Genomic DNA, 27,690 nt, shown 5'->3' with positions numbered 1-27,690 from the left:
CAGCAGCTATATTAAACGATAAGAATAACTACTATTTTGAAATTCTGAACATCATATAATTAGACCAGCCTTTAAGAAATATTCAGAGTTAAGGCACATTAGAATGTATTCCACAACATGGAGACAGCCCTGACAAAGAAACATTATTCTTAGATTTACAATTAATTACCCTTATGTCTATACCTTGCATTCAATTTGCATATCTTAAAAGTGCTGTAAATTTCATAGCACTCCGTTGTTATTTAAGATCATTCCGCTTAGTAAAAGTTTCTATAGTGATAACTTTCTCTTGATTATGTAGTTGTGAGGTCAATAAATCTGGCTTTACTTTGCTCTACAATGTTATAATTTTTCTTTTTTTGTGTATTTTTCATTATTTTGCTCCTTGTTCTTTCTGCCCTCTCATTTATAATCCCCCAAAGAACCAGTAGATAGAGAAGTCTGGCTAGAAGACGAAGTGAGTGGTCAGATTCTCAGATGTTATCTTTTTCCCAGAACGCACTGGTACTGGGTGTCTGACATGTTCTATACATCTTTCTAGTGTCAACCTCATTAAACAAATACAACTTGATCTATAGCTCTCAAGAAATGAAATTTCATGCAATGAATTTTCTGTATTCCAGCTTGTGTTCTCCCACTCTCTTTTCTGCTTCAGCAGAAATTTTGTGCATTCTTGACTTCTAGTATAATGTTGTGCCATCAGTATTGATCAATTTATACCCTGAAATTGATCAGTGTTTTTCTATTATTTAAAGAAATACCAATATTTGAAGCTCCCAACTTGAAGTTTGTTGCTTTCTAAAGAAGAAACCATTACTGCTGTAGTAGATGTGATATACTATTTAGAGTGTCATTCAGTATGTTTCATTTGGTCAGATATTTACATGCTTCTGCTCTGAATATGAGGCATATCTGTTGTAACATACTTGTAAGCATCCTAGTCTTCTATGGGTAATGATGTATAAATGCTCTGGAATTGTTATATGGTCTAATTCAAGGTTAACACAATATCCTGTAAACCAGAAGGACATTTAACACTTTGCCAGAATAGTAAATACTGCTTTGAGCCTTTCCCCCGCTCCTTTCAGCTTAAAAGAATTTTAAAAAGAAATGTATTTTCAAACTAAAATAAACCTTCTTTAATGAGACTATATATTATTTACAGAAAAATGCCACTAAGCTCAATTAGTGCTGGTCTCACTACTGGGTAGAATTGAAGTTTTTGAATTTTTTTAATGTAGTTCATTGAAGTCATTTACTGAATCTGGGGCAATACTCTATTTTTAATCAAGTTTAAAGATATAATGCATGAGAAAACATTAAGACACCGTATGGATTTTGTGCTGCTGCAAAAACACACAGACAAAAGCATGAAATTTATGCAACTTCTTTCTTTAACTAAGAAAAATTGCTTGAATGTTATTTTAAACAGGTAATTCCTTATTACCACCTCTCAATATTATTAATTGGTCGATTATTAGAGTTATTGTGGAAGCTATTATTACAGTCTTTTTTGTTTAAGATTTTACTAAGTAACAGTATTATTTAAAACTAGTTTGCTGGACAACAGCAGCCATTCTAAGCATTGCCTAGAGCCCAGAAACAGATGTGTGATAACGGAAAGCAGAACTATCGGAAGCAACAACTATGTATACTTCATACAGTAAAGAAAAACTCAGAATGCAGTATTTCAAATGCTTTCCTATTGAGCCATCCAGTTGTTGTGAACTGGAATTTCTCTCAGGCCTTTTGATATGTAGTTTTGAGGATCTAAAGTAGCTGCATTTATCCTGATTTTTATGGTCTTGATACAAGCAAACGTTGAATATTGCTCTATTCTATTTGATTATAATATTACATTTCTATTAAAATGATTTTTAAAAACCTTCTCAAAATTCCTATAACACTATTTCAAGGAATATAACATGGTAGTAGAGATTATCTACCCCTAGAATACCTTGGCAAAAATATTCAAGTAGCAAGAGTTTTTCTAGTCTTATGTCCTATATACATCTGTTAAATTACTCAGAGATCTCATTAAATAAAGCTAATGTACTTGTAAAACAGTAGGGAGAGACAGTATATCATTGTAACTGTTAGAAAGAGCCATTCTGGCGAGGAGGGAGCCAAGAAGGCTAGGTGTATGCTGGTCAGTGTAGATGTTTCTAGGCCATAAATCTTGGCCCCTTCCTGCCTAGTTATTGTGTATTTCTTTAGGTGAGAGATTGATTGTAGCAATGGAAGATGAATTTGCCCATAGACTTTTTCTTTCTTTTTTTCTTTTTTTTTCTTTTCTCTCTCTCTCTCTCTCTCTTTTTTTTTTTTTTTAAACTCCTGATGCCTTGCCAAGGTGATAATGCTTTTTTTTTTTTTTTTTCTTTTTCTTTTTTCTTGCAATCATTTGTTTCAGATTAAAGCATGAAAGAGCGCAGAGAAAGACAGGAAAGCTTGTCTCTGCAATCAGGCGACGATGAGGACATGAAGATGTATAACTGTCCCAGGTGTGAGACCATCACAGTTTACCCCCTCAGGACTTGTAACAGGCTTGTCTGAAGGAGAGTGAAAGAGGGTAAGATTTGAAGAAGAACGCTGGCATTCCTTTATTGTGCATGGTAGTTTAATTTGTTAAGTGTTGCTAAGTTGTGCAACAGTGCTACTGTAATATTCCTTACTTGTCTAATGCTGAGCAAATCATTTAAGAACCACCCACCCCCCTCACCCCATTTATTCTATGTACTGAATGTGGAGGGGCATACTTTCCATGAATATATATAGATGCTGAATTTATAAGGATCAATATAGTCACAAATGTTGTACAACATGTCAGGATATCATAAAAAGCAGGCAGTTCTATATAAAATACTAGCTTAATCTTGGAGATTTTAAAGCCTCATTAAAATGTGGATAAAGTCCATATATGGAATGGCAGCATTCAAAAGGTTGAAGTTGTATATCTGTGGTGCAGAAATTTTAACCATTACATTTGAATGTCAGTCGACTCATTTGATCACAGATGATATTAACATGTAAAAAGTTAAGATGATGAGATGCGTCGTGGATATCATATAAACCAATAGGATTTGTTGTTTAAGGCTTGGGGAGTGCCATAAATAACCTTAGTCCTTAATGCGTAAAAATTCTAACACAGATCTGATGGTGTATCTTATAATAATCAAATCTTATATCACGGGACTTCCAGGTGAACTTTATAGCTTCTGCTAAGGAGGCATCTCACGTGATAATTAGGCAGAAAAACTGGGTTGCAAAGTCATGTTTCCTTGTGCTGGAGAGAATGAGAGAGCACTGCTGAGGCTGGGATGGGAACCTGGTCAGAACAGAACGGGCACTTCTTAAAACCAGGAGGGCATGTCTGCATCTGCTAGTGGCTTTCAACACTGAAAATTGCAAATATTGAGGTTCTTGTATGTTTCTGTAACATAGCTGCTCTAGCTTTGCAGATGGCTAATTTTACTGAAAGGTGGGAGCATTTGATCCCACTTGAATTGTTGTTTGCCAGATTTGCAATAATTTGACAGCATGTTGTACAAATCTGCTTGGTAAAGCTATCTGGTAGTAACAATATGAGGATGCCGACTGCTTTTTCATGGAGAAACTTTGAAAGTCAAGCAAATACTTTTATCTTGACCTTTCTGCAACACTGCCCCATATTCACTCGTTGTCAGCACATGTTTGTCTGGAGTCATTCGTCACTGCCATCCGTCACTCCTCTGCCATTCCCATCAGTCCCATTATCTGGGATCAGGAGAGAGCTGAGGATGTAGCCTGAAGGATCATTAAACCTCAGCTTCCAGGTACTGCAGGTAGTCCAGGTGGTCTGTTGTTATTTATAATAAAGAAACAACACAGCAGAACTGCCTGGCAGCGGCCCATGAGGCCTTGTGAAAGGACGGGCTGAGGGATGTCATCACTGAAGGACAGCTAAAAGTGGACTTTCTTTCTCCCACACTGTAAGCAGAGAGGATTTATTGAACATCTGTTCGGTACATGGCTGGGAAGATTGATTAATTTAATTGCTCACACTTTGCTTAAGTAACATTTGAATACTTAATGTCAGGTTTGAAGGATATTACAACATTTACCCACATACCTTTTTAAAGAGGCAGTTTCTTATTGCTTTTTGTGTCTTTTGAGAATATTGAAATGCATCCTTGCTCAGAAGTCCAGGAAAACCTTACCAATGGGGAAAAGCTGCTTCCTCTCATAAAAGCAACCAGTTATGTTTTTACATTTTTGCTCATTGTGATAAATCATTCATGTAATGAGGTTGGATTGTCCTCACTGAATGGTCATCATTTTCCTTGTGGTGTCCAGGATAGAAGACAGTTCAGCATATTATATATTTCTTTACCCTTTAATATAATATCGTAGTCATTTTGAAGAAATAGATGAGATAAAGCACAATAATTTACTGCATATTCTATTCAGAGAACATATTTGGGAAGGAATTCCTGAGATCCTTTTGAATCCCACCCATTTAATAAGGGAGAAACATTAAGCAATAGAACATTCTGTGTTGCTTATTTTTATATATTCTGTTATCAAGTTTATCACTAGTATGCCCAAATATTATAAAATCTAACTGAAAGTATTAATGATCATATAGAGTAGCTGGCAAGAAAAACAAAATCTTTCCCAAATATACCACAGTTAACATTATTTTAGAATAACAAATATTGATATTATTGCCTGTACATCTGGCAACAATGTCTGTGACTACTAGCCAACATTGACTTTTTAAATATAAAGGTGAAACGCCTTGTTTTGCTGCAGTGTAGAACTGGCTTTGCATTTGTCATCATCAAATGTTAACCTGAAAAAAAACATACTGATAGATAGATGTTCACATTCAAAGACTGATCCTGTATGGTCTTTTCCATCCTGAAAGTGATTTTTTTCCATCCTCAATTCTGTAGTAAAGATGTTCTTTGATCTCTCTGTTCAGCAGTTCATTTAAGTCTGATAAACAGTAGATATTCTATTAGGTACAGGATCTTCGAATATTTGTCTTACTTTGCGTATAATTTGCTTTGAAACTGTTAGTACAATGAATAGTAAATGATACTGGTTTACATAGCCATGTATTTTTATTGTCAAAGATACCACATATATAATATTCTCACAACAATGCTTAACTCTGAGAGGGCAGGGATTTAACACTACTACATGACTAATTTACTACCTTCAAACATAAAAAGAAGAGCTTAGAAAGAAAGGCCTCATATGAGGCTGCATAAAACGGCAGTGGTGCTTAATAATGGCACTGGCATTTTGTTAGCATCTCTACAAGAAAAAAATCGTCTTAGGGAAGGATAATCTACAGTCAAATCTGATTGAAGTCAAAAGAAACATTGGCTGATTTCTTTTGAAAGATGCCCGTCTGTCCCTGAATTTGACTGTACACAATACATCCTGCAACAACGAGTCAGATTGTCAAGGCCAGAACCAGGTGCCTATGTTACTTGTATCCTTCTACATCAGTCATACTGTAGGGAGCAGACAATTAATTCTGGAGCAAAATTGAAAGTCAGAGGCAGAGTGTGAAAGAACAGAATGACAATAATAAAGTGCCCCTGCCTCACATTAATCTCCCTCACTTCAGGGCTGTCAGAGGCGGCCTGGCGGTGACTAATGCCAAGCTTTGCATACAGTGGTCACAGACATGAGCAGCATGCTCCCTTTTACAGCATCCGCGATTCGCTTTGTTGAGTTTTTGACTCCTGCGGAATCATTGAAAAAACAGCCGCTGGTCATAGGTAGCGGGACGAAGTTCCTTCATCATACACCTATTGATCGATGGGCAGCATTCCCGGGCTTGACTTGAAAAAAATGGAATCCTGACAAATGCAGGGAGATTAAACTAACTTTTTGAACGGATGAGCTCAGCAGATAAGGGTTAATAAGTTTAGCTTTGAGGAAGTGCGTATCATGTGCATGTCCGAGCATTGAGACAAAATGATCTTGCACCTCTATAGACACACTAATCCATTAACATTGCAAAAGACTTTGATATACATTTGGGAATTGTGTTCCATTGATTTTATTGTCATCTTTTTGCACAAATAGTAAATAGGCTAACATTTAAGGAACGGTGTAATTATTCCCGAAAAGCAAGACATCAATGTAAAGTTTATTGTTGCAGACCAGACATTTTGACAGGAATACTGTAATATTCCAGAGGTGTCACTGGGTTACTGAAAAGGTTAAAAAATGGTGCATTGTGTCGGAGAAGAAAGGCAGTAACAACAAACAGCATTCAAAAAATCACAGGCACTTCTGCAGGAAAGTGGAAATGTGTCATGTAACAACATACAGCTTCTGTAAGTGGATTGCTGAGAAAGAAAGTGAAACATATCTAATGAAAATGCTTCCTCCACTATCAGTGTTTCAAGGTTCTCTCTCATAATTTAGAATGCAGAAATAACTTTCCTCTCCAGATCCTCCTTCTATTGTGTGCAAACTCCACACATACCAATGTGTTGTGGACTTTGATAGGGCTGTGTTGGAAAATTTTATTTATCTTCTCTGATAATCATGGGAGAAAAATCCCACACAGGACTGTACTTGCCAGGCTACGCAGGTTGTTCCTCACTAGATGTGTGTGTATATACTAAATCAGCAGGACAATAGTATTTTTATGGAGTGTTATTTGACAAGGAGAAAAGTACTTGGAGTCCTGCACTGTAGCTGTCCAGCGAAGAAGCATTCATTAGAATCTGAATGAGAAGAGGGAGTGGATATACAGCAGTTTACTGAATTTAACTGAGAAAAACATGGATCACAGAATCACCGAAGTTGGAAAAGTCCTCCAATGTCATCCAGTCCAACCGTTCACCTACCATCAATATAACCCCACTACACCATGTCCCCTAGTACCACATCTAAACATTTCTTGAACACCTCTCTGGGCAGCCCATTCTAGTGCCAGACCACTCTCTTGGAGAACAAACTTTTCTTATTATCCAATGTGAACCTCCCCTCGTGCAACTTGAGACCATTTTCTTCAGTTCTATTGCTACTTATGTGGGAGAACAGGCTGAGTCCCACCTCACCACTACCTCCTTTTGGGTAGATGTAGAGAGCGATGAGGCCCCCCCTGAGCCTCCTCTTCTCCAGACTAAACAATCTCAGTTTCCTCAGCCTCTCCTCATAAGACTTGTGCTCCAGTCCCTTCGCAGCTTTGTTGCTTTTCTCTGGACACGTGAGTGCCTCAGCCTCTTTAAGTGAGAGGCCCAAAACTGAACACAGCACTCGAGGTGCTGCCTTACCAGTGCTGAGTACAGAGGGATGATCACTTCCCTGCTCCTGCTGACAACCGTATTTCTGATACAAGCCAGGATGTCACTGTTCTTGGCTACCTGTGCACACTGCTGGCTCATGTTTAGCCAAACATCAATCAACACCCTTAGGTCCATTTCTTCCACAGTCTTGCAGCTACTCTGCCTCCGGCCTGTAGCTTTGCTTGGAGTTGTTGTGGCCAAAGTACCTTCTGTTTAAGTATATTGTTTAGCATTCCAGGGGACTAGGAAAGAAACACATCATAGGCTCTCCTGTATATTGAATATAGCACATTATTTGATTGGGAACTGAAAAGTAATTATAGTAACACTTCGAGCCTTACACGTTGCCATGAACCATGTTTGTTTTTTTCTTTTTTTTATAAGCAAACTTATTTCTATTAATGAACTTATTTTCATTAGCGATTTTAACTTAATACATCATTGTAGTATTTCCCATAGTTTTTTTTTCAAGCTGCTTAACTGGATATTTTTCTTTTCTTTAAGAAGATCATAGGAAGTATAAATCCTGCATTGTAAGCCATGAGTATGATTTAAATCTGGGAACCTGAGTATGGATAATTTCATGCTTGTTTGAGAAAAAGGAAGTCTGGTACCTGGGAGCAGACTTGTATCCTTCACTTGGATTAACCATTTAATGTATTGCAAATAATACTTCACAAGCATTGTACTAAAGCATAAGGAGGTATATGCATATGTTATATGCCAGACATTTCCAAGAATATTGCTATGAGAGCATTGAACAATGTCAGTCACTCATCTGAGTTAAGCTTAATTCTAAATTCTAGGTTGCTTAAACAGAAAACAGTTTATGGTGGTGATGGCATTTTGGGAGTTTGGTGTTGGGACTTAAGATACACCTTGGTTTGTGCATTACCAGCTGTATTAGTCTCTCATGGTTGTTTTGCAAGTTCTTACTGGCAGAAAGAGTTCATACTTTAGGTTCATTTGGAGGTACTTTTTAATGGACAGATTAGTGTTGTGTAAGTTAGACAGCTTCTGAGATTTTATAATAACTGAATCATGACAGTGGAACCTCAGAGCATGTTCTGCCAAACACAGCATGACTAAATGGAAATATCTTTAATTAATTTATCTTTAATTACTAAATTAAAGTAATTCTTATGTAATCTGTTGCTGAAGTGGCCTTATCTGGTTTTGATGTAGAATGAATAAGTGAATGAATAAACTAAAGGCAGAAAGTGTGTGAATTGTAGTTATGATAACCTCAAGATGATTTGGTTTTGATCCAGCCTGTTTAATCTGAGGCATGTGCAGGCATTTCGACCTGAGTTTTGCATTGGGAGAAAATTGAGAACACTCATAATATCACTACTTTCTCATGTAGTGTGTTAGACTTAACCTCAGTCTTTTCATAGATAATCCTGCTCTCTGGCTCCATAACTGTTAATGAGAACAAGTAGTGAAATCCCACAACTGATCTCAACTGGAAACCCAGCAGAGCTGCCACTAATAAATGGTGAATATAGTATTCCCCTGTTTATATCCAGTGCCTTTGGAGTTTCTCAAATGAGGAGCAGGGTTGCTTTTCAGAGCTATGTAAAATGTATATTTCGCATGGTTTTACCAGTTCTGAAAAGAGTCACAGTTAGGGAGCTGTCAATCAAAACAGCTTTGTTTAAAAGTTTTGAATAAAGCATTGGTGTATGAATCCTGCCTCTTCAGCTGACCTAGATGTGCTATGTCTAATTATGTCCACGATGCATACTTTTAAATGCTTTTTTTTTCTTTGACACCAATAAATATATTCTAAATCTGTTTAATTGACTGAAAAAATGTGATTTCCCCATTTTTTTTTCTGCATTGTATTTTTATAGGGATGTAAGATGTCTGGCTTCTTTGCTATTCTACCATGAGAAATAAGCTGCACCTGGAACTTCTGGGTTTTATCTTATAGGAACCCTGAAGAACTTCCATATAAGTGAAAAAACAGCGCTGAAGAAGAAAACTAGAAAATTACAGAGAATCTTGTTTTCTGCATGACGGTAAAGTACGTGGGTTCTGCTGACACCAAATCACTCTCAGTTTAGGAGGTGATCAAGACAGGAAAAAGTTCCCAAACTTCCTAAACTGAAGGTGCATTATCTTGCAGCAGGTACAGCTATTTTGTCTACAGGTGGGGACACGCTGCTAATTCTATACCCATAAAATCTGCAGACAATCTGGGGGGCACTGACTGGTTTCCCTACATCTAAGAAGAAAAAGCTTGAATTTTATTCTTTAAACTGAAAGATTAAGAGGTGCTTAGCTGCTCAAATTGCATTCCCAATTCTACTCACAGAATTGATCTATGCTATATTTGTTTCATCATGAAGCAGAGAGAAATGAATGGAGCTTCTACCTTAACATCTAATAAGGAGTGAGAATCCTGTACAATTTTGGAAATCAACATATTTCCAAATAAGTGTAATTTAGCAGTACAACATGTTAAATATTGTATTTAATCAGTGAGTATTTTAACCTCACCGTGCTATGTCCAACACGAGTGTTGCTTTAGTATGATGAATAAAAAGGCAGGAGCCCATTTCCATAATGGGGACTCTTCCTCATAGTTGTGCTAATGTCAGTTGTTTATAGTGATGTGTGCTCACTATGATATTTTCACTGTTACGTTCTGTTTCTTTTTCTTCTATTTTTCTTTTTTTTTCCCTAGTTCATAGTGAGTGGTAACTGAGCCCATAAACATGTAGCCAGTTGCTGAAGAAAAGCAGTACTACCCCCTAAATGTGATTAATATGTTTGTTGTTTGTGGTACAAATAGGAAGTTGTCACATGATCTTACTGGGAATAAATAGACTTACTCTTCATTTTGTTTCAATCAGTTAATAGTTTTTTTCCTGCAGCCCTTCACTGTGGTTTGGAGGCAGTATTGACCAATAAGCATTTGTATTGCTTTTCTTTGATTAGAAAGAAAATGAAGAATACAGGAAAAATATCTGAACGTGAGTCATTGCTGAATATTCATTAAGTAAGATGTCAGACCTTATGATAATTCAGGTGGGAAGGAATATCAGGTAGTCCAGTCTCCAACTCTACTGCTTCAGTAGTTCTGAATTTAAGCACTCCTGAAACTCTACGTTCATTGAGCCTATGAAGGTTTTACTACTGAGAGCAGAGTTCAACTTAACATTAAGTTCATCTCTTTCCTGACAAAATGTTTTCAGAATTGCAAAATTGTTTTGTGGTATGGAAAAGCCATTTTATACCCATCTCTTATATCCATCATAATGTCTAAATATAAAGCATCATCTTCAGTGGCCTGAAATTTTGCTTCCAGAGAAGCAGATTGTAGCCACGCTTGTTTGATGACCCTGTGTTGCCCTTGGGGTATAGCAGAAGAGGCTGCTTAGAACATCATGTGTTACTTATCAAGAGAGCTTCATAGTCCAGGCCCTGTACTGATACATTTCTATCCATCCCCTGCAATGCATACAGCAGGAGTATTCCATCTGCTCATAATGAGGCATAGCAGGGGAGTAAATCTTATAAACAGAAAGATTCCCATCACTTGCAGTTTCATTGACGAATGTCTTTGCAACAATATTTGCTTGTGACAAGGATTTTTAGCTATTCATTTGTTAAAATATCCGTAAGGTATTGAACAGACCAACTTAGCCTGTTGCTAAACCTAGCAAGCTTCTTGGCTGAAATTTTCTTGAAGAGGTCCAGTTTCAGGTCACAAATTCTGGTTGCATGAATCTTACCTATGTGCCCGTAAAGTATGGATGATAATTTTGTCTGTCTCTACTCTAAGAGTGATGCAATTTTAACTAGATCTAACTCAAAACAAAGCACATGCTGTTCTTTATTTAATTCCTTTTGTAAACAATTTATGGCAAAATATAAATGGAGGATTAAACAAAGGAACAAAAAAATAGCACTCTGTAAAGGTTTTCTTTTTAAATGTAGGCCTCTTTGTACAATAAAGTACTGCAATGCTTTTTGGAGGGAAATAATTTTCTGTGATGTGTATGAAATGGAGTTTTGATAGACAGAATAAGCTGCAATCCAGTTTTAAACTATAGATTTTCAAGCAGATTGATGCAACAAATTGTTAGCAAATAGCAGTTTGCAATTTGATGCTAATTAGACATAAGGCAAATATGTGCCATGACAAATTAGCAGCAAACCATACTGAAAAGGATTAGCAAGAGCTGGCACAAAGACTGCTCGATTTTGCATACTTCTTGTCTTAGTCTAGGAGGTCTGAGCCAGTTTTCCTTCTCTGTAAGCAGGAAACCAGAGCAGAGATCACAGGCATGCTAGAATGCCTTTAATTGCATATTTGAAATGTTTTAACTCTCTCTTAATCCCGTGGAGGCTTTTCTCCATACCACCAGCTTTATTATCCCGGGAGATGATCAAGTACTTTATCCATTTAATATTATAACTAAATACATTATGAGGTAAGTAACTCACAGTGTTATTTACTTCGGCAAACCTATTGTATTTATAAGAAAATACCATATTCTTACTCGTAACACCTTTGCATACCTTCCTGTAGATGTTTTTTCAGCAGATTTAATTATTAATTTCATTAATAACTTTTTCCAGAAGTTTATCAAATTTCTTTATTGATATGCACAATTGCCTTCAGTAGTCTAGCTCAAACTCATCAGGGTATCCAGAAATCATAATGCAGTTATGTTTACAAAAGACTAAAGCAGGCAGGTAATTTTTAACCCAGCTCTACAGAGATATGCTTGAATACAAACATAGTCATAAGTGTGACTTAAGATCTGAAACAAATTACTCTTATGTCCTGTGGGTGAGATTATTTTGTGGAGATCAAGAAGACTAAACAAAAGCCACAGTAAAAATACCTCATTACTGGATCCAGGCAACTTGCTTGCTTGTTTGTTTATTTATTCATTGGAAGCTCTCTGATTTTCCTCACATTTTCGTTTCATATTTGCTGATGTGTACTTTGTCAGTTTAATTTTTAGATATGCGAAATGACTTGTTTATACTTCAGGGGATGATTGGGCAGATCAGAAATACTTAAATACTTTTTATCTTTTCAAATCTCAGTTCTAGAATGTACAAAATATTTAACTTATTAGCTGATTTAAGATGCTCGGATGTCTAAGATGGTATATATTTTACATTCCCAACATTCCTATGTCCACATATGGATCAAAAGATTGTTAAAAATAGTTCAAAGGTACTAAAATGTTGTGTGGTTGAACGTATACACACATTTCATTGAGCAAAATAAATGAAGTGGAAAAATAAAAGAATATTATGCACAAAAGATACTTAACTTCTTTCATAAGTCTTACAGAGAATTCCTCAGACAATTTAAAACATGATCAATAACAAGTTTTGCCACAGTGCTGTCTTTGGGTATAAACAGTATGATAACACGCTATTAAGGCTCTGCAAAAAGGTGATGAAATAAGTTATACTATTAAAAAGGAAAAGGAGAAAGAAAGAAAGAAAAAACCCAGACTGCAATTTCTGAGGGCTTTTGTGTGTTATTTACATAAAAGGTATTGTCCTGTAAAAGAGCCTGTGTGCAGTGAGGTCTGGAGAAACTTTACTAGCATTGCCATATTGCCTCTTGCCAATATTTTTGCCCACTTGCCACGTCACACGTGAAATTCGGGCTGTGCTCTTTATGCCTGCAGAATTGCAGCCAAGTTCATTGATTGCTGTCATGACACAAAGGATCAGATACCAAAAGTTTGGGCATGTGCTTAAGGATGTATGCTACTTAATAGTGGCTAGCTGTTTCCTCATCTGCAATGCTTTGAAGGCTTTTGACTAATCTTATTAATGATCCAGCTCTTTCTGTAGTCAACAGGCTCATGCTATATCATTCCTTTCACCTTCATTTCATGAAGGTCTCGAGCTTTGCATTTGCTTCCCTTCCACATCTTTAGCAGTCTCAAAACATATCCTCCACTGGCTATTCTGGAATGTTTTTGAATATAGAAGGACTACTGTGAGGAAGTGGGCCCATCTCTAGTACTGAGTGCATCAACATTCAAAATTGGACGCTTGAGTTTTCCAGTGACTTGAAAGGGATATTGTTAAGAATTTTAGGACTAAAAGTTATGCATAAATGATTGTGTTTTCCTAAGGGAAATCCAATTCTAGTTTAATCTTCTCATACAGTATCTTCCCTCACAAAAGCATCAAAAATTTTATGCCCACAATGTATCTCCAAGTCCCCTCACTGCTCCATTCTGTGACAACCTTTCTGACAGTGCCTAAACAGATCTTACATATTGATGTAGATGCACTGTCAGCCCAGACATTGGCTCTGTGTGCTTTGATGTTCTTGTTCAGGTGCGGTGCTGGCAAATCTTTGTATTAGAGTACAGCTGTTTAAATGCACTCTGTCGCAATAGCACTGCTGCGTATTGACACTTTCAATCTTCTGGTGAGCTCCATTATGACTATTAAGTTCACCCTGTTGTCACTGGGTCATGCAGTACCCACTGGCTGTAAAACAGCTTTGGAACACACTGAAACTCTTCCATGAGGTGGTGACTGCTTTACTGCTGTGTTCTTGTTTTAGGCTTTCTTCATTGTTTGTACCTAGAGCTTTGCTTTTTTCAGAGACTATGCTGGAACTTTTTGGTCTCTTCTGGTTTCTTTCAAGGGGGTTTTGAATGCAAAGTGGTTTTTCTTAAATGTGAATTTGTTTTTAAGTAACAAGAACAAAAAAAGCATTTTCACAAGAGGAAAAACAAATATTTGATGCAAATGTAACCTATATGAAATTCTTAAAACTAGCGGGAAAAAAAGCACAGAAAACATAGCATGGAAAACACTGATTTTGTTCAGGTTACTTCATCTGTCTTGGGAAATCAGAGTATACGTTAGAGCAAATTCGTGCTGATAAAGCATACGTATTTTCTGACAAATGTATTAATCTCTGTTTAGATCATGAGATTTGTAATGTACGTTGTTCCCAGGAAAATGTGTGCACTCATGGAGAGCCTCATCAACACAGCTGCAGAGAAGTTAGTTCAGAAGGGCAGGTTTTCAAAACTGTTAACTCAGATGGTTCAGTCAAGTTTAGAATATTTGAAACCGTGTAGATTGGCATCTGCATGATATGTTTTGACTGACTGTTCATTTATCTAAGTTGTTTGTGGATTTATGTATGTACAGATGTGCTACACATTTGACTTCAAAAATCCTATTTGTTTCTGTTGCATTGTTGTGTGTGGAGTCGAGACTGCTGATGTGTTCCCTGCTGTGCATCCTGCTTAAGAATAACTTTGACAGTTTAACTTTCAAATCCTTCAAGAAATACGTATCAATGTTATTAGTGTTTATAGTACAGACACTCTGATACAGCCTGACACTTCTTCCAGACATTGAAATATTTAAGGTTATCTAGAGACTCAGGAATACCCGTATAATCATCAAACATTTATTGTCCTTATCTGCACATCTAAAACTCATCAATGAATAAAAACAAGAGAGGAATGTTAATTTTTTAAAAAATGAAACAAAATATTATCCTGGTGTAATTCATCATTGCTTTCTTTTATCTATTTAAAATGCTTGAATTCACTTTGTTAGCAAATTTCTCTTGACAAGTACACCTATTTATTATTGCTAAGCATCCTTTTTGGGAATGTCTGAAATGACACATGTATTGTTTTAAATAAGATCATAGAGTTAATTTTTAACCACACAAGCAATACACTAACAATAGAGCAAACAAAACATAATTAACAGTTTTATGCCATTCATCAGGATCATTTTATTTGCTGCCAGCCTATACCAAAAGCAAAAATGTTTTGACTTCAATTAAAAATTTTAAACAAAATAAACCTGTTGTCATTGAAAGCAGAGAACATATATACTACTAGGTATTGTGTATGTTCATGAATATTAGTGTCTACAAGCATGGATTTAATAATGGGGGAGTTAACTTTGCTACTTCATTAGTGAAGGATAATGTGACAGCTCTTCTCGCATCCACCCATTTATAGCAAGGCGGTATGGCTCTGTCCCCAGATATATATATTTCATTCTCCCTGGAAAAGGCATTTAAAGAAAAACCACCCCATGTATATTTTTATAGAGAAATTAAAATAGTGCAGACATTGATATCCCAGTATATTAATGTTCTAAAGAAAAAAAAGTATTCTTCATAGTGCTTTTTCATTACTTGTTTTTATTTGATGAATTAACTTTTGATTTTTTTTTTTTCTTCTAAATAATATAATTACATCAGGTTTCATAATACTTATGCTATTGCTGTGTCACTAGACAGGACCTTACCTTTGGCAGATATTGTATATGTTGTATTACCATCACAGGAAAGGATATTTTGAACACCAGAGATGTGTTTTGTCCTGAATTTGTGGCTGTTAATAGTTTGAGTTTGGCTAATATTGTCATCTCAGCAGTTTGAAACTGGAAGTATAAACTGGGGGAGAAAGTACTGTACATACTAAGCTCCTATTTATTAAAACTGAAGTACTTATTTAATTTAAATATTCCTGAACCGTATGAATTCCTAATTAATTTCTGATTTGTTTATTTTAGTAGATTTATTAAATTGTAGACTTAAAGAAATAGACAATCCCCATAGGATGAAAAAGATGGAGTAAGACCCATACTGAGTAACTCAACCTAAGGGTTCACTGTTCCCTGTTTACTTAGGAAATATGCATGTTAGTGTATGTCTATGTAGTTCACTGCAGTCTGTGTTAAAAATCTCAGATTATTTGCAAGCAAGCAGATACTTCTGATGTGATACATTGCAGATTTATGTACTAATACCTAATGTCCTGAAAACTACCTGCTCAGCATAAGGCATACGGTAATGTGGCTGCATCAGTGTCGACTTCCATGGTTTTCCATCAAGAAATCCTGTGGGTAATATTACCAAGCTTTGGAATATTAGTAAGATTTTGGAATAGAAATTATGTTCAACTCCCTTGCCTATATTGCTTAATTCTGAAATTGACAGTTAAATAAGTGGCAGATGGTAGAGAATTTTGCAAACACACAGCATTTTCAAATTAATTTAAATATACTATATGTAAGTGTGCCATAAGCAGAATCATAAATTGCTGAGATGCACTTGTAGATATGCAATGAGGACTGTAACCTTCAGCTTTCTAGCTGTCAATTTTTTCTTTTGTTCTTTATTCTATTTCTGGAGAAGAAGCTGTTCATCAGTTTGTGAATTTAAGTTCAGCAGAAACAGGAAGAAAAAATATTATCTGGATTAAAAAACTAGCAACAATAATTTAAAGATTTTCCTAAGTGAACACAAAGTAAGAAGGGCAAATCATCATAAACCATGTCTTTTAGGTTCCTAGAAATGTTTACATTCATGAAGGAATTGACAGCTGCATGAAAAAAATGAGTTAATGAAATGCATTTGCTTGCTTCAAGAAATAATAATGCTATTAGAAGAATGGAGAGTAGTCCTGGATTGGGCATATGAAAAGTTAATAGGAGGCTTTCAGATACACAGAATTAACAATCATTTGCTCAATATGGTTGCTGGATCTACTTGTTATGTAAAGAGTAGAAAAAAAGAACTGTAAGGGCACAAAAGCAGAAATACGGACACAACAATTTTTCATTAGTGAAGTCTGTAGAACTCTTGGAGGATTTCTGGAGATTAACCAAAAGACAAATATACAGAGTTTTGACAAATTCCCTGCAATGCAAATTGTATAGAATTATTTGCACTGTTCATACTCATTGACTGAATTGTAAATTAATGACAACTACTTGATAGCAAAGCCTCCAGTGAAATTCAGATCCTACTGGAGTCTCTGGGAGATTTGCCATTTCTTTCATTGGGGATGGGGTTTCCCCATGATCATCATTACTGCAGACAGCTCAATAAAAAAGGCTGCTCACTTCACAGCGGTGGTCTTAGTAGCAACAAAATGGTTGGATGAATAAAGAATGGGTTGGAAAATAATACTGCAAATATTGTGATACCAGTGACATCCTCTTGCACTGAAAACAGTTGAATTCTTACCTTCCTGCTTGAAAACGTGTAGTATAAGTAGAAATGATACAGGAATAATCAAAAGTACCCAGATGCATAGAGAAGCTTATATACAAGTAAAGAGTGCAAATAAGAGAACTCATTTTAAGTGAATGAAAATATGGGTAAGATTTTAGATGAAATGAGTGATTTACTCAGGGTTAATCTGATTTCTCTCTTCTCTTTGTTCCACAGTGCAAACAGTGAGGTGTGCCAACAAACTGAAATTTGGTAAGGAGGTGTTTTTGAGGTTTTGCAGAATGGAACTTACTGATTAATTAGGTCCTTGGAATGAAAATTATGGCAGGATTAAACCAATCCACTGACTGAAACATAACTAAATGGAACATGCATATTGGCAGTTCTCACAGATAGAATGAAGTAAAGTAAGAAAATGAGAGCTTATGTTTATCCTATGACTAATTTTTCAGTGACTGACCCATTGGGGTTTTGTCATTTTGACTTCCTCTTTAAAATAGCTACGAAGTCTGTCTGTTATGGGTAATAGGGCGCTGAACTAGATGACATACTGCTGTGACTTTTATGACTTCTTCCTATCTTCAACAACATCTGCCACCACGGGGCCAAAATTTAGTACAGATTAGGAAAGAGTGAGAGTCTTCACATGGCCTCACAGGGCAGTACCAGGCTTGGGTCTTACAATCCTTTGATAGAAGAAAACCTCTACTCTGTAACAGTGAGGACCTCCTGGGTTAAATAAGTGTTTTTATTCCTAGATCAGACATCAGGAGATCTTCAACCTCTGGTGGAAAGCAGGGTTTACCCTTTTATTTTCATCTTTGGTGTTTGGACAATAAGCAAAGCCCTGAAGCAAACACTGGACTCTTCTAGACGTAGATCATTGCTAAGGCTGGTAAATAGCTTCAGCTTTTCAATTCTATTTTAGCTTTCCAAGTGAAACATGTTCTGATTTGGTATTTCATGCAATGCATTGACTAATGTTTCTGCCACATGATGTAGCAGGAGTTGGTTTGTAATATCCAGATGTTGTCAATGAACAACTAAAAAAAATATTACAACATGACTTTTTTTTTTTTTTTTCAGGCATAATTTCTTAGGATGCAGTGCAGTTTCTTAAACAAAATAGTAGAAAAAGCTTAGAATAGCTAGAGATGCTTAATGATTAGGGTGGTGCACAGCTGAAGCATTACCAGTGAAATTGCTTACTTACTGATCTGTTGCCAGGTAGTGAGCCAATTAGCAGTACTGGTTATTATTTACATTTCATGCTATATATCACTAAAATTGTGGTGTTGATTTATCATTTATATTGTTGTATTGTCAGCATAATTTATTTAGATCATGCTGAGATACCTGGGAAATTAAGTAATAAAGAGAATGGCATGGAATACGTCTGCATTCAGAGGTATTTACCTTTCTTTTAATGAGAACTCATGTTCAGGTAAATCATAGATTGCTTGGCTGTTCTAATGTTTTTTTAAACAAATCTTTTAAAAGTTTATACCTTCTATTTTTTTTCTCTTATCCGATTTTATTAAATACATAACTATTAAATAAGTTGCTTTTTGCAGATTGGTTGAAATAGCACTTGAACTAATCATGCCAGCTTAGTAGATTACTGAGCTGCAGAAATCTGTGGTGGTTGATACATTATTGAGGTTTCCAGTGTTCCATATGTATTTGCTTCTTTAATCTCTTGGCACATGCTAACGCAGTATCTTTTTTCTTGAAAATCCTTCTTAATTGCTTGTATTTTTACAAAGTTAGGTCTTAGAAAATCTTAAATAGGTAGAAACATTGAAATCAGCTCTCCATCTTACAGATTGTAACTATCTCAGATATATCCAGCTGACCAACAAAGTAGCCATGAGCCATGCTGGATATTGAATGCTTTTTTTTTTTTTTTTTTTTTAGGAAAACCAAACTTTTCTGAGGTTTTGTAGTGTTGCCTGATGACTTCTTCCTTTTGATCGTTCTGTCCTTATCCTTTAAGTTAGCTTTCCCATTAAGCAATAATTCAGAGCAAAGGGGAAAAAAAATTATTTTTTGTAAGATGTTAAGTAACATTACTTTTTTTTTTTCCAATTACCTTTACTCTTTTTTTCTTTCTTTCCTTTTTCTTCTTACTTTTCTGTTTTAAGAATAGATCTAACAAAAATGTAGACCAGAACTAAAACGTGTTTTCTTCCAGTCTATCATGATGCAGGGATCTTCTGAAAGTGACCTTTGCTTAAACAGCTCTATTGACTCCAGCACCTGAATTTTCTGCCTGTTCTGTAGCACGATTTTCAATTTTCACAAGGCTGCTTCTTCACTGTGACCCTGCTGGGTGCGTTCAGACCTGAAAAAGCAAATAAGCCCAAAAGGTACCTAGTAAATCTTTGAGCAAATGTCCAGCAATGTTTAAGCAACCACCTTGTCTTCTATTTACTATTTTTAAGTTAATAATTTTTGCATGCATTTGGCGTGCTGAAATGTTTGTGTACGTCTTCAGAAATAAAGGAGATAAAAATTCTGTTAAATGGAAAGGAGAGAATCCTGACAGTGGACCTTTTTAACTGGGGAATCCCTGATAATCCTCTATATGAATTTCTATACGAGGCTGTATGATCAGAGTGCATGATTTCGTATTTTGATAGTAGGAGACCTGTTGGAATAGAAACCTTATAACATGGTTCAGACTGTCTGGGTTAACTGAAACCCTTTACAGGAAAGAGCTGTGAAAGAAAATGTAAATGATACCTGACTCAACTCATTTCTAGCGGTCAGAGGAGTCGCATATTTTCTTTGAAATCTCCTACTGCAAACAGCAACAGCTCATGTACAGCACTTCCTGGTAAATCAGTGTGACAATATTCTCAGAGATTGAAATCATAGGTGTGTTATGGATTTTCTGGTAAGCTTTAAGTTAAATAGTCTTAAAGAGTGCTAGGAATCAGTCAGGTGGATTACTTGGAAGTTACAGCAGAACTTTGAACATTAAGAAATAGCAGACCTCTAGTTAAATATTCAAATTTATCATATTAATAAGCAAAGATACTGTGTTCATTTATTTTGACAATTGCAGCTTATTTTGAATCATAAGTTACTTGTGAAATACGAGCGCACTGAAAGCACTGTATTTTATGAAAGCACTGAAAGGTAACTGGAAACAGCAGTGCGTAAGAAGAGGCTGGGAGCATGTGTGTGTCTTTATGCTTCTGTGTCTGTGTACAAAGATGGAAATACCTTTATTTTTGCTGCAAGATATGCAAACGAGCTGGGAGCTGGGGATGTTTCACTATATAGGTTTACTGTGTGCCTGCTATAAAGATTTCAGGAGGAGGACAGCAGGTTTTCCACTTTCCATGTTTCTCCTGTAACCTCTGCGTGTTATGACACAGCTGAAACGGAATACATGATAGACTGTAGGAAGATGTGGCATTATTGCATCTGTAAGAGAAAAAAGATCATTTGACTTGCTCTTAGCCGTGTTATTTGAGATTCACAAGATCTCTTCTCACTTGAATGATAAATGTCAAGTTCCCACAGAACCGTCCCTCATTCTCTTTGAATTTAATGGAAAACATTTGTCCGAGGCAGTTAGTGGTTTTTATGTTTTAATGTTATAATATTGATGAAATTAAAGTTCTTTATTTTAATTTTATTTACTATGAAAGTCAATTGCTTAATCAAAAGCTGATTCCTTTAGGCAAAAAATATTCTTCCCCGAATCCCAGATTTCTAAGTGTTTATTCTTTTGAACTTGGTTAACTTCTGTTCTAAATCTTAAGCTTCACTAGTCAGTCACAGGATTTCATTAACAGCATTAGAAATATTAACACATCTCTAGACTTGTTTGCTGCTCTCTGCCACTCCGATTAATGTGATATTGTGTTGCTTCCAGCGTACTTATCTGCAGTGAGTGGTCAAGATCTATCTTAGAGATCTGAAGGAAAGTTTTGTTTGGTCACGTCTTTTATTCCTACTGAAGTTACCAGTTGCTGCTGACAAATTAATTATTTTCATAGTGTGTTTCCATGTACAGATGGAAGTAAGTGCTTATTTCACGAGAACAGTAAAATGTCTCTGGTATTTGGATTTTCTTCAAAGTACCTTGTATATCACTAGCACCATGTTGAGTGTGTTTTTAGTAACTCTTGATGAACCACGTCTGACATTCACTTAAGAAGGTGTCTCATGCCTTCTAGTCAGAGGTTAGCCATTCATTCCTCCTTTTAATATGAAAGTGAATAAAAAGTATATACTGCTAAACTGATGCCAATTTTGCCTTGACTTTGGCTTTCTGATCCAGAAAAAGCCAATTTTGCATAGATTAACTCTTTGTTAATCATACGCTGATTTCATGTTCTTCTGAAAAAGTATTTTGGAAAAAGTCTGTTATTAATGTAATTAGTCTTTCCAAGTTAGTTGTAATGAACTAAAAATAACTTATTAATGACTAAATATTCTAGGCTTTTAATTGTCTATGGTTCCACTATGTAATGAACTTACAACTGTTGAGTTGTAATTAAAATTGTTTGCTACATGGCCATGAGCTTTCAAGAAAATACACAGCTAAGTCTGGGTACTTCTGCGCCCTTTCCAATTCTGCTCTAGCAATACTAATGAAAGAAAAGTGCTCTTAAATGCACTAGTTGATGCTGTGTTTTGGTTTTTTTTTTTTTTTTTTTTAAATATTGTATGGTACTAAGGTCTGGTTAGATAGATCAGAGATCGAATTCAGTGAGAACACAAGCATTGCACACTGCCTGTTTTCTTTTACTACATATTCTTTTCCTTCAGGATCTCTACTTTCTCTTGTCTTTGACTCTGTCCTATCCCTGCCTTTTTTCTTTTTTTTTCTTTTGCTTTTGACAAACATAAATAGCACAAGTGGTACAAATGAACATATTCTGATGTACATGATTTTCCTTTCTTCTTGAGGAAGACACACTTGCAATTTTGATTTACGTAGCTGTTGTTAACCAAAGGCTGGTCTTGTTGACGTGTACTACTCCAGCCTCTTCTGTCAAAAACCACTGGAGCTTGAGTCCAAATCATTGTCTGTTGGATCTGTGGAGATCCATGGGAGTTGTTCCTGTGTTTTCATGGTGGGAGCTTAGTGGTGCTCTGAAAGTAAATGTCAATAAAAAGGTGAAATGGCTCAAGTAATGAGCATCTTAAACTCAGTATCTTAAACGTTTGTATTGGCTATACTCTGGAAATACTGAAAAATACAGAATGATCAATGGAGAGTTAAATTAGAAAAGTCTTTAGTATGTTGTGTACTGTACTTGCAAGGCTTATCCCTTTATCATTTTGCTCTCATTCCAAGATGAAGTGGGAACTGGGCAGAGGAAGATTAATTGTCACCAAGCAGGGACACAGTGATTGGAGTGGTGTTGCATGTGCTTTATTGGTCCCAATTATTTCATTCAATAGGAGAATTTAATTGTATACCTGCATTTTGTAGAACTTTTCAATTTTTCATTCCTTGTGACTAGGTGAAAGTTGCTCATATAGATCAACCCAAATCTTCTTTATCTGGATAATTCTGCTCCCTCCTTGACTTCTGAAGACAAAGGAAGGATTGTATTTCAGAATGAAATTAGTTGTGCACAGTGGTTTTGCTTTATTCTTGGCTATTGTCTACCACTGGCAGATAGAAAGGCAAGGAGCAGGGGGTATAGACTCTACCATTATTGGCTTAATGTACCAGAGAACTCTGATTATCACATGGCTTTCATTTTAATAATGACTATTTGATACAACACCCAGTTTCTTCAAAACTCTCTCTCAGTTTGGCTCTTCTGCCCTTATCTCATAGAATTGGTAAGGAGTGAGAAAATGGATATTGTAACTTTTCTTTGAAATTCCCAATCCTGTCTTTCAATGTATTTAGGGAATGGTTTCCCTTATGTTGTCTGCTTGTTGTAGGAAAACCACTGCAAAAACAGTACTGGCACTTTGTTACCCCATCACCTACTATCGAGTGCTATCACTTGGCTTAGCAGCCTCCTGCTTCACTGGGGAGTGGCTAGTGGCCCCTTTCAACAATTGCTTCAAAATATATCTGTTTCTTAGTTTAAAAGATGAGGGCTATTCTCCTGTTAGCCTTTAGAACTGTATTTTTGGTATTAAAAACTGATCTGGCCCCTTCCTAATTACTCGTTTTTCTTCTGGGTTTGTCAGCTCTGGATGTCTCATAACTGTTCTGCTCCCCTCTTCTGGATCAGAGTTAAATTTAAAAACTGAACATGTGTGAATAGTGTTTCCTCTTAGAGTGAAGTAATTGACCTCATGTGGCTGCTAACCAGATTAGGAAAGGAAAGAGCACAGGACTGCCATTCTATTTCAAACATCACTTGCAAATCCAGAAACGTGGTCCCTCTGGGCAGAGATCAAATGAACAATATTTTACTTCTGTACTCAGTCACACGTAACCTGTTCACAAGTTGCAGAAGGAAAATGTAAATAAGAAATGTTTAGCATCTATAAAATGTTATTTTACTCTGCCCAGCAGGATGATGTGCTGTGGTTATAACCAAACGAATCTCCATTGGATCTTCCGCACCTCGTGCTCTTTGACATCAGCATAAATTCAATTTATGTTTTTATGCAGAAATCCCCTGAATGTGGGGGAAAATGTAAAAATTTCAGCTTTCCCACACTGCTGTGGTTTCATTAACCATTTTGGTTTTTAAGCCACACTTGCATAATCTCTTGTTTTTGTTAAAGCATCAGTGATCCTTTAGCTTATCTGAGGTAGAAAATGATTGTGTTACCAGACATGTTTGATCATGTTACAGGGTGCTTCTCAAGTTTTGTTATCACCAAATATGGGAAATGTGCCTACAATGAAGTCTTTTCATACATCTATGTGAGTTCTCCAAGCATGCAGTCTTGCTATGAAAATTGTCACAGAAAGAGTTTAGTTTTTGTAGTTTTCTGTCTTAACATATCTTTCAGGAAAAGAATATCTTCACATCTCTTAATAGCGTGATAGCTTTCAAATGTATTGTTGTCTGAACCGTTGATTAAACAAAATGGTGCTGATTGCAGCAGGGTTGCTGAATGTGGGCAGAAGCAGCTATTGCAGCCTGTTCACTAAGAAGTCATTTATCAAAGTTTTATCTGATTTCAGAGGCATTAGATTTATCAGTCACGGTTTATAAATGGCATGTCATCAGGATCAAACTGAAGCAATACCTTGCTTCAAGTGCCGCTGTAAAGCAAGTGTAAACATCTTCTGCAGATGTACTGTGTCCTTGCACTAGGAGGTATGTCCCATAATGTGTAATTATAACTACCATTAGTATTTTAGTTGAGTTCTAGATCTTTGATTTATTTTGGTGATCAAAGTTGGATTAAATAAACCTGCTGTGTATCCCAGCCTGGCTAAGAGTCCTGGATTTAACCATTTGGACAAGGAAAACATTTGAGATTAAAGTGCAATGTGGAGGGAGTTTTATTAAACTTATAAAAATCCATTTGAGTCTAAATTGACCCAGATAGTTCTTCAACCAGCCTGAGGAAAAGTGCTAAAACCCCAGTAATACAGGCACTTTGCCAACTCGGCTGGGTTTAGGATGTTTTTTAAAGTGTTAGCACCCAGACCTATGTTTGCAAACTTAAATTGCATATTGTTGGTTAAGGGTGAGATGACTGTTAGACCCTTTAAAAGCATATACAACTTCTTTAAGTGGTTATGAGGGTAAATCTTATTGTCTGAGAAAATGACTTCAGCACAGCTATTCCTTTTATTACAGTGCAGAATGTGAAGGCATTACTCAGTTTAATAAATCCTACTGTATCTCTCAGTCTGTGTAGGCTGATATAAATTTCTCCAGTTATGTCATATTACCACCTTTGTACAGCTAATGTTACGTCTTGATGACTGGTGGCTGATAAATGCAAAACCTCATTTGGTTTGTGAATGATTGAATGCTAACACTGTTTAGATTTCTTAATATACTTGTATTAGCATGAATAAGTAATGAGCATGCCAGGCTTTTTTGAATATTTGATTGTATCTTTATAATGGATTTGTGTCTCTCTCTTTGTGCTAATGTCATTGTAACTTTGTTGGTGTCATAATTCCAAACCTTAGCAATCGATCTTTATCAGCATATCTTAAGTCAATTACCCTCTCATGGCCAAATTACTGTGTCATAATACTTTTCTTTTAAAAGTATCCTGCATATTGCATTTAGGATACAAATAGGTAGTAATTCTATCTACAGTATATTTCTCATTTCCCCATTTGGCTTGTATTAGTGTTTTGATCAGTGATTTTTGTTGTACTGTCTCTGTAAGCATAAATGAATGCACACATGAAACAGTAAAGCTTCTCCTAATTCTGCTGTTTGACAGAAGACTATCTGACCCTTGCTACTCAAATTCAGGCATCTCTCACGTGCTTACTTCTAAAAATTAAGCCCTAATATTTCCAGTTTCATGGAAATAATCATCCATCATTTTCGATTACAAAAAGAAAATATTAACATCAGAGACAGGTTATTCTAATACCCTAAAAATATGTACTTGAATTATGGTAGATTTTCTTTCATCATCCTGCATCACATTTACTTACTCATTTTAAATGAGTAAAGAAACTGAAAGAAAGGTGGCAGTCTTGTTAGCAGTTTCTTAATAGATTTCCCAAGTATATGTTGCTATTTCTATGAAGTACACCTGAACAGAAGATTAACAGACCAATAATATTGTTGGGACAGGATGTTGTCTGGGTGTGCAGTGCCCTGGCTCTGGCTTCTGAGAATAAACTGCTGCTCTGAGGTGCCAAACTTAGCTGAGTCACCCCTGCAGCAATAATTTTGGCTATGGAAATTTCAGAACCGGTCATGTGGACTTTGGTTCATGACAGACTTAAAACTGCTTAATGGCAGATATGGGACCCATTATTCTGGAGACACGTAGTAGAAATCTGATGCTACGTATTTCAACACATCTGTTCCAGTCCTCTCCTTCACTGCATTAGTGGTATACCATATACAAGTAACACCTCCTATATTTCATTACCTTCTTTTATGAGAAGAAGCAGAACGAGCTGGAATATAAGACTACGAGAGGTGGATCTGCTCCTCCCTTTTTCTTTGAAATCAGCTAGCCAGAAGATACCAAATGCTTTGCAATTTTAAAGCCATTTAATCAAACTGCGAAGTTGATGTACAATAAACAAATCAGTAACAAGACACAACTAAATTGCTAGGTGAGGAAGAAACAAACAAATAGAAAATAAGATAAATTACCTGCAAGTGATTGGGAAAGAGATGGCCTTGTCCTATCCTCCTATTTTGCTTACTATTCTTTGGCTACTGGCTTCAGGATTAAACTTCGGACGGTCCTCTCCGATTCCTACAAAACAACTTTCTGTCTCAATTCAAAGGCTTGGATCTGTTCCACATTGCTGACAGACCCCTTGTCTTCTATGGAACCTTCCAGCCTGGCTCCTGATACAGTCTGTGCCTGCAGCCCACTGCCCTGCTGTATCTGCTGTTCCGGAGGGCCTGCAGAATGAACACTCTGTTCCTCTCATGCCTCTGCACAGGGTTCCATCTGATCACAGTACAGCTGTCAGAGCAGTGTAATCATAAGGCAATCCACTTTGCTGCCCATCCTCAGAGCACAATAACCATACCATTTTCAGTCCTCTAAACAGAAACCTATGAAGAAATCCATCAGATTGTTCTCTTTGTCACAAGCTTTCACACTGCAAGATTTGTAGAGCATTTCAGTCCACTTTGTGTCTGATAAAGAGAGTATGATATGTTAATACTGGTGATTCTTTATTTTTTAGGGACAGAATGTGATGTGGAAAAATATAGTGACTTACAATAGAGAACATGACCACATGCCTTTGTGCTTTCAAATATTTTCTATCTGCAGTGAAAGGAGTAAAAATGCTTGCTGAGATTTTGGTCCCCGTTTTCCTTCTCATTACTTGTATTCTTATTTTAGAGATATTTGGGCTGAAAGCGGGGTCTCCTTGCAGCTTTTCTTATATTCCTTATATTCCTTATATTTAGAAAGGTGCTACTTGGTACACTTGCCAGAAGTCTAGAGTTGAAACGTGCTATCAAGGTGTGTCAAGATAAGAACTGATACAGAGTGGTGTAATGAAAACCTCTGGGAAACACCTCAGGCTTTCAAAGACGTATCAGTCTTAGCCCAGGGATAAAATTTTGTGAATCTTCCTCATCTGGTTTGTGAAGTTCTTCACCTTCTTTCTGGCTAGTAGTCTCTCTAATCATATTCACTGTAGTTGCATTCACATTTGGACACTCTATGTCCAGGCCTGTTTCCTATGAATCTTTATTCTGTGTACTCATGTCCCACTTTTCAGACAAAAACAGAATGTTCTCTGGATCATCAACATCTCACATA

The 27,690-nt window shown here is 36.3% G+C and overlaps 1 long non-coding RNA gene across 2 annotated transcripts in view; it reads left to right on the top strand.

Annotated features, from left to right (window-relative positions):
• The window catches only part of LOC149916146 (uncharacterized), a 135,005-nt gene extending 132,300 nt beyond the window's left edge, over positions 1 to 2,705 (top strand). For both annotated transcript variants that reach the window (XR_016470760.1, XR_016470759.1), the window contains one exon: positions 2,411 to 2,705. This is a non-coding gene — a long non-coding RNA (uncharacterized LOC149916146). The remainder of the gene's footprint in view (positions 1 to 2,410) is intronic.
• Positions 2,706 to 27,690: the final 24,985 nt, after the last annotated feature.

The sequence above is a fragment of the Phasianus colchicus genome, chromosome 13 (genome assembly GCF_987193195.1).
Source record: "Phasianus colchicus chromosome 13, bPhaCol1.hap1.1, whole genome shotgun sequence".
Classification (NCBI taxonomy): Eukaryota; Metazoa; Chordata; class Aves; order Galliformes; family Phasianidae; genus Phasianus; species Phasianus colchicus.
This window is presented reverse-complemented; position numbering and strand designations above follow the sequence as displayed.